The sequence below is a fragment of the Suricata suricatta genome, chromosome 7, assembly GCF_006229205.1.
Source record: "Suricata suricatta isolate VVHF042 chromosome 7, meerkat_22Aug2017_6uvM2_HiC, whole genome shotgun sequence".
Classification (NCBI taxonomy): Eukaryota; Metazoa; Chordata; class Mammalia; order Carnivora; family Herpestidae; genus Suricata; species Suricata suricatta.
Window position 1 is genome coordinate 70528806 of NC_043706.1, and position 8285 is coordinate 70537090.

General features: G+C 36.7%; 1 long non-coding RNA gene across 1 annotated transcript; it reads left to right on the plus strand.

The window, feature by feature from the left end:
* Nucleotides 1-1635: 1635 nt before the first annotated feature.
* LOC115296247 lies at nucleotides 1636-2822 on the plus strand. The gene is made up of 2 exons (XR_003910805.1): nucleotides 1636-1868; nucleotides 2663-2822. It is a non-coding gene; the product is annotated as an uncharacterized LOC115296247 (long non-coding RNA).
* Nucleotides 2823-8285: the final 5463 nt, after the last annotated feature.

Consider the following 8285-nt stretch of genomic DNA (forward strand, 5'->3'; position numbering starts at 1 on the left):
TCTCAAAGAGTTTGGATTTTAACTCTAATATAATGAGGTGACATCAAAGATTTTAAGTAAGAGGACTTAAACATGGTATTTTTTGTATTTTAGAAAGATTTCTCCAAAAGTTCTGTGGAGAATGACCATAGGACCAACCCAGAAATTATTATATAGAGAGAGTATGGAAAGAAAGATATGGAAAGAAGAATTTTAGAATCAGAAAACATCTGGTCACAAATTGTATTGAGGAACTATTGTTGACAGCGAGAAATCAAATAGGATTCCAGCTAACAATTTTGTGACTTTAAAGAATGATCAGATCTGGGAGGAGAGATAAACTCAATTGTGGACATGTGGCTTTTGAATGACCTTTGTATGTACAAGCATGTAAGGCATGTACTAGAGCAGGAGGGACATATTTAGGAGTCATCAGCCTACTAGTTACATATATATTAATTAAAAACCAGAAAAGTGATGAGATTTGGGGGGTTTTAAAACTAAGATACAAAATCAATGATCTAAAAGGTGGGTCAAAAGCATGATGCCATGGAAGCCATAGGAGAAGAGTTTTAAAAAAGAACTCCTCAATCCCGTCATCACGGGATTCTGCTCAATACAGGAGGCTCCACTCAACACATCCATTTACAACTGTTGCAACAAGAGAAAGAGAACTACACAATGGCAACTATGTACTTTCTCCTGGAAGCGCTACTTGGCACTTCATTCTTATTTCGCTGGCAACACAAGTCATATGGCCACAGAAGGCAGAGAAATACAATACACCTTGTGTCCAGAAAAAGAACTAGGATATTGGTGTACAATCTTCATGAGGATATTAGGCCATCACTGGAGACAAAAGGTAGTAGGCTTGAGGACAGGTTTTGTTTGGATATTAAGAGACAGGCAATGACACAAGTGAAATGCATTTCCACAGCTCACACTTTGTGCTCTTGTCTGCAACCTACTCGGTAAACATTATTTATGTCTAACCTTTCTGCAGGAATATCCTTCCTACTAGAATGGATATATCTTCAAAACTCTGCTCAAGAATCACTTCATGTGTGAAACTGTCCATTGATGAGGCTACGTGGCTACATGTGTCTAATTTTATTTAGGTAACTATATTTCTTCATGTTTTCATTATTGACTTAATTATGTCTTTTTCACATGTTTCAAAGTCTTTTCCTTTAATCTTCTAGAATGCAAGAATGTTCCTTTTGTTTCTTTTCTTTCCATGTGGTAACTAGCCACAAGGTATATTCTCAATCCATGATGTTTCTTTATGACCAAAGAAGTCTCTTCAGCAGAGCTCTTTGAATCTGACCACCCCCGAGGACATAGAATCATTTATACAATGGTTTATGAAGAAAACTGCAGCTTGTTTTTTTCCATGGCTGAAGAAGCAAGAAATTGAGCAGCAGTGGCCTAACTCTTATGGAAACTCCACCCTGTGTACTGGCACCATGGTAATTTTGCCTAGACTGCTTTCTGGGACTAGCCCAAACCTGTCAAGCTCTCACTTTAAAAACTTGCAGATGTATCCACCACGTATTTATGCACTCACATTTATTTGTAAAGAAGTTGCTACTGAGATGAGACACCTCATCAAGAAGCCTTACAACTGAGTTGTATTTATGATACAGATTTACACAGATTTGCCTTCATTCTCTCATCTGATTCTCCAGGACCATGGCCATACATGTGCAGAGTACCTGTCTGGATTCAGAGTACAGTCTGGCCTGCAGGACATAGGTGCTAAACTGGCACCTACACATCAAAACCATAATCTCTGCCTCACTAGCTCTATCTAATCTCCTGAGCTAAACTACGACAGATATGCAAACTCAGATGGGCCTTAGAAGTGAAGCAGGTGCACATGCATTGTGGTAAGGCTTTCCATTATGCTCAGAGCTGAAAATTTATATTCACTCATTAAATTGTTCAGCTAGGAGGAGTCACAGAAACCACCCACACACAAAATAAATAGGTCAATACATAACACAGACAGACCAGAAGAGAGTTTTTAAAGAAAAGGAAAAATTTGTCAAGAGTATATTCAGTGGGAAGATGAGCTAGGCAGCAAGGACAGTGTATGATTAGAAAAAAGCTAAGCAGCAGCTATTTGGATGTGTCCTAAGGACAGGATCTGTTGTGATCTAGTAAAGCTACTAAAGGTCTTTCCCAGAGAGGTGAGAAAATGCAATTTTTGGCTCTAATTCCAGTTCTTGATTCAGGGTAAAAGAAATACTAAAGAAGCCTTGCAGCCAAATTATAATCATAAATAATTTTACTCTCAAATGAGTTGACTCCAGTTGGCACCTATCAGCTTACAGGTCAGCACAAATGTTTTTCTAATGAGCCATAAAATGGGAAAAGTATAGTCTAGACTGGAAGTCAAAAAGTCTGTTGCTTTCTTTCAGCTATTCGACTGAGTCTGACTCGGGGTAACTGGCCAAAATTGATAATATCAGCTCCCTGACATGTTAGGTGCTGGCAGGATCTTACCTTTTAAGTGCTGTAAACTGTTGTAACAATGGGCAATGTGTACTTCAGGGCTGGGTGGTCTGGGCCACTGAGTGGCCCAGCATAATCATATGCTTCTTTTTATTCTTTTCTTCCCCTCTAGTCCTGCCTATGTTCTTACATTTATTCTATGTGTCTCCAATCTGTTACATTTTAGGCCTTGCTAGTGGTTTCTACTAGAAGCTTCATGAAGGGCAAAAGAAGTTGCTATCTCATTATCTGTAGTGAAGTGCTGCTGAAATGGAAGCTCCATAAGGGAAAATGGTGTCTGCATTGCACGTAGTAGGCCCTCAATAAACATGACATATGATGTTTAATATGCTTTCAGTAACTGAAACTCATCTTTCTTAAATTTTCAGATGAAAATATGTATGAACAGTATTGAGGTACCATATCCCATCCCCATTCCCTGAACATCCTAAAGCACCAGAAGCAGAAAGCTGCTTGTGAGAGACTGTTTGCATGCTCCCCAAATTCATAAATTGAAATCTAATCCCCCATGTGATGATATTTGGAGTGGGGCATTGTGAGATTAGGTCATTAAAGTGGAGTGCTCTTGAATGGGATTAGTGTCCTTATATATGAAGAGACCAGCAAGCTGGCTAGGTCTCTTTTCACCACATGATGATACAAGAAGTTAGCAGTCTCCATCCCAGAATTGGGCCTTCACCAGAGCTGACCACACTAGCCCTCTGATCTCACATTTCCAACCTCTAAAACTGTGAGAAATATATTTCTTATATTGTCTATAAGCCACCCAGTCAATGCCTTTGCTAATAACAGCCCAAACAGACTCTAACACTGTTTATAGAGTACCAAGTCTGAGTGTTTCCAGCCAACCTCTCAATCAGTAGTTCTATTTCAGTAAAATCAAGAGAATAAAAATGGAAATAGAACCAGGAAATAGTTTGGACATCCCTAACTCATTTTACTCATTTAGAACAAGACTTCATAGGATTTTGGAAACTCATGTTGTCACTGTTGACTTTCTAATATTTACCCCAACAGTGAAAACTCTCATACCATTAAAAAAAAAAAAAGTAAGCACAATATGAAGTCTGTAGCAAACTCTGAGGAATGTGAGCCTCTTATGGGGAGGTGTTTGGGTTACAGCTCAGCAGATTTGTTGGAAAGGGGGTAGGTCCAAATTGTAATAGAAACAAATAAACAAACAATGCTTAGCACTTCTGATCTATAAACAAATGGAGATGTTTTCCAAGTTTACACTTCCAGGAACTAATGTCCAGATCTATCCCTTCAAATTCCATTGGCTGGTAACTTGACTGAGTCCTGTGGTGACCAGTGAAGACTTCCAAATCATCATTCAATTTGTTTTTTTATGACATATTTTGAATTTAGAGATGAAAACACCAAAGTCATCTCTAAATTTAGACTTCTACTGTAAATTTGAGGCCTTTTTATGACAAGGGTAATAGAAATTTTAGAGTAAACCATCATTAGCACACCCAGCACTCTACATTTCAGATCATCTTTAGGAAAACCATCATTCTACAGCCTTCCTGTTTGAAAACAGAAACACAGACTACTTTTACCCAGGAAATCCAGGAGGGTCTTTGCAGATTCATGCCATTCCTATAATTTAAATAGAAAGAAATGACTTAAGAAATACAAAGATCTGTAATTTCATACAGTATAGCCAAGAAAACTGAGTCTCACTCCATTAGCCCAAGGGCATGGCAAAATATTGTAACTTAATATCACAACTTGACTTTGTGGCATACTTACAGGTGGTCTAGTGGTGCTTTCCCCAGTTTCTGCGTTAACCCCAGGATGCCCATCAGAGCTGCCCGTCAGGGAGGGGAGTTAGTATTTTCCAAGGAAAGAGAGCTCAAAAGAATGAAATTGTGATAACCTCACCACATCTCAACATGCCCCCTATTCACATCAGATAAACCCTTTAAATCCAGAAATGTAATGGCCACCTTATTATACCTTAGCATATTCAGGAATCTCTAAATCCCAAGAGCCAAAATTAGAAACCAAAATGTAATCTTTAGTAGAATAATTTGAAAACAAATCTTATCTTCTTTCAGGCACTGAAAAGAATGGAAAAAAAAAAAAACCCCTTAAGAAGTAATGAAATACTCTAATTCACAGATAAGACATCAGCTGAATCATAGATTTAAATTTACATACCCTGAACAATGTAACTTTAAAAATTCATTTTTAGAAAACAGATAAAACTGATTGTTTTTTAGGGGATCTGAATTCACTCTTAGAAGAATATGAAATAACCACTTTCTATTTAAAAAAAAAGTTCTCTGATTTGGAGAACCTGCAAAATCCCACTTTCTTCTCTCCTAAATAAATATCTTTGTTTATTCTTTTGAAGATTAAGAAATTAACATTTTAAACACTCTTTATTGTTTGTAGTTGGAATAAAGTATATACAAAATTGAGATTTTTTTCAGAAAAATTTAATTATATCTAAGTGGTATACTTTTCAAAGAAAGAGGGAACAGTTTAAAACAAACTTAGACTATATTTGCTTACTAAACATAATTCCATTGAATTTTTAAACTTCTAAAAACTCATGACACTAAAGTATTATTCAGTTTGTCAACTGGCACATATGGTTCATAGCAACATCCTGGTTCATCTGAGACAACCTTGTGATTTCAAAATAATAAACAGTAAGGAATGAAGGAAAATGTAATTCCCATTAACCACAGTGAACACTGCAGAACTTCCATCCAAGTTAATTAAGGCAAGGCATGTGATGGCGGTTGAAAAAGCCACAAGGAAATTAATAATTGTAGAAAACAGTACCTTCCAGAAGTATATCACTTAATCTTCACAACAAACTTTAAAATACATATTATTAACCATATGCAAAAGAGGATGAAACCAAAGCTCAAAGACAAATTATCTCCCCGAGGTCTGTCAGTGAGTGATCAGTGGGACCTTAAGGTATATGCACTATGAACTGAACCATGTAGCCAATATAGGTGTATATTTGTGTTTTAAGATCATACTGTACTTCTGAAACCTCCTTGGAGATCCTGATGGCTCCATTAGCAGTACTAGTATGTTACAGAAGACCTCAGTGAGTTTTCATCCAGATCCTGAGGCTCAGCTTTGCATATGTGAGTAATAAAGCCAGTCAGAGGCAAAATTGTGTAGTTGGCAGATGTGGTCTTTATTGTTTCCACCCTACTTTTTTCCCTGAGGCATCCTGATTCCTTGCAGATGCCTGGCCCCTTCAGTTGGCCCAAGCACTGACTGGAAGTGGCCACTCCAGCCCCTATAGCACCTCATATTGCCTTGAGTTATAATCACCTGAGTGTCTACCTCACCACACTCTCCACCAGATTGTGAACCTCTAAAGCACACACAGAGAGCATCTCATTTTTTCTATGCAATTCTCCAAACGTTGCTTCTTAAGATGACAACTAATAATATGAGAAGTAAACTTATTAAGAAACGACTCATTGCTTGACTCTCTCAGATCCTACCTATCAGTATTGTTGTATATGGTGTATATGTTTTGAAGACTAAATACCTAGCCTTTGTAGTATATAAAGTGACTACTTTAAACTTGGGCATTTGGACACAAATTATTAGAGTGGACAGTATCTCATTAAAATTAAATATGGAACAATAACAATGCATGGGGCACAGCCAGCATGCCAATGCCTAGGGTGATATAGTTAACAACGGTAGAAAACTACAGATGAATGTTAATACTGCACATTTGATTGACATGTCATCTTATTTAATCCTTAAAACATTCTTTGAGGCAGATACTATTCCAGCCTTATTGAAGAAAAAAAAAGTCAAGAGAAGTTATATATTTTGGCAAGACCAAATATGGAGTAAATGGTAGAGATAACATTCATATCTGGCCTAGCAATAACTCTCTTTTACCATGACTGAATCCCCTTGTCTTCAAAGTTATTCTCCAAGCAGCAGCTGGAGGACTGATGACTTAATCTACACCAATGAAGTTTACCATGAGGACTAGAGTTATCAACCCTCTGTTCATATGACCAAGAGAGAAATGTCAGGGTAGAGAAGAAAAAAATCCATTTGGGGCACAATTGTCAGAACCTTGGCAAGGATCCCACTTAATATGCCAAGAGTACCCTTTCTCTTATAATAGAAGCCCTTACCCTAGTAACCACACAGCTATTTCTGATTCTGAAACAGCCAGGTCTCCCTAAGAGGCTCTGTCCAATGAGAACCTGGAGGGTTTCTATAGCAATAGCTTCCATAAAGATCCCATTTAATTAGAAATTCATTTCATATCCCATCAAGCTATTTCAGTTCTATCTAAAAGTCACAACACAAAATAAAATTCAAAACAATCTTGTGGCTGATTAAATGGAGATCGTGGAAAGAATGAAAGACTGACAGGAAAAGGACCTAACTCTTGTGTCTAACACCAACTGAAATCTTGGGCCACTCCCAAATCATGCAGAACACCAGTTTTCTCAGAAACAAGATTGTAATGATGGCAGCTAATTTTTAATATGCTTATGAGAACTATATGAGATAATGTATAGAAAACATATAGTGGAGGTTCAGTGAATTGTAGCTCTTATTATACTTGTGACTTCTGTATGTTAAAAAGAGATTGTTGATATTATTTTAAAAGAAAATTGTGAATATTGACAACCAGCCTGATATTCACTAAGAGGAATTCATTCTGAAATGGCCTTAATTATTTGCTGGTAATCAAAATGTAGTTGGGTCCTGTGAAGAATATCACAAAGCCTCTAATGATTATCCTGTGGGGATGAAGACAATAAATAGTGCTTATATAATTAGGGGGACTCGTGGCTGTTTAGATAATCATAGTGAAGAGTATTATATATAAGCCTGTAATACATTTCTAGGGCTTTGCAATGGCCCTCCTCAGTTTTCAGAAATGTGTTTTTTCCAAAGAGTACAAACTTCCAGTTATTATCAGCATTTGGGCCTGACATCTCCTTGACTTCCCGTGTTCATTCGTTCTTTCTTTCTTTCCTTCTTCTTTCTTTCTCCTTTCTTTCTCTCTTTCTTTTTCTTTCTTGTATGTTTTATTTTTTTACATTTTTATTTATTAATATTTAATGTTTATTTGAGAGAGAGAGAGAAAGAGAGAGAGAGAGAGAAATTTGAGTGGGGGAGAGGAAGAGGAAAGGGGATGACAGAGGATCCAAAGTGGCCTCAGCATGGACAACAGCAAACCAGAGGTGGGGCTCAAATTCATGAGCCATAAAATCATGACCTGGGCCAAAATCAGACCAACTGAGCCACCCAGCCACCCTATTTGTTAATTTTGTTTATCAAGAACTGCATACTACCCTAGCTGAGTGGGACTTTTTGTTGTTTGTTTTTGTTATTTAGTTGAAGTAAAGTTGACAGACAGTGTTACATTGGTTTCAGGTGTATAATTTTTTTTTATGATTGCAAATAAAACATGTTCATTCTTGAGAATTCAAAAATTTTAAACATTATTAGGGAGAAATGAAAATCACTCCTGATCCTAATATTAACATTGGGTTTATATTCTTCAGTCTTTTATTCTCTTTTTTGGTTTTGTTTTTTTTTTTTAGTCTTCAAATCTGTGTATATACACAACCACAAATTCTTTTAAATGTGCTGTTCACATGAAATATTTTATGACTATTAGATGGTCTTCTAAAACATGGTATCTAATGGCTGCTTCATGTTGCATCTTATGAATTTCTTGTATTTTATTTAACCAATTATTTTTTTCTTAATATTTGCTTATTTTGAGAGACACAGAGTGTGTGTGTGTGAGTAGACTAGAG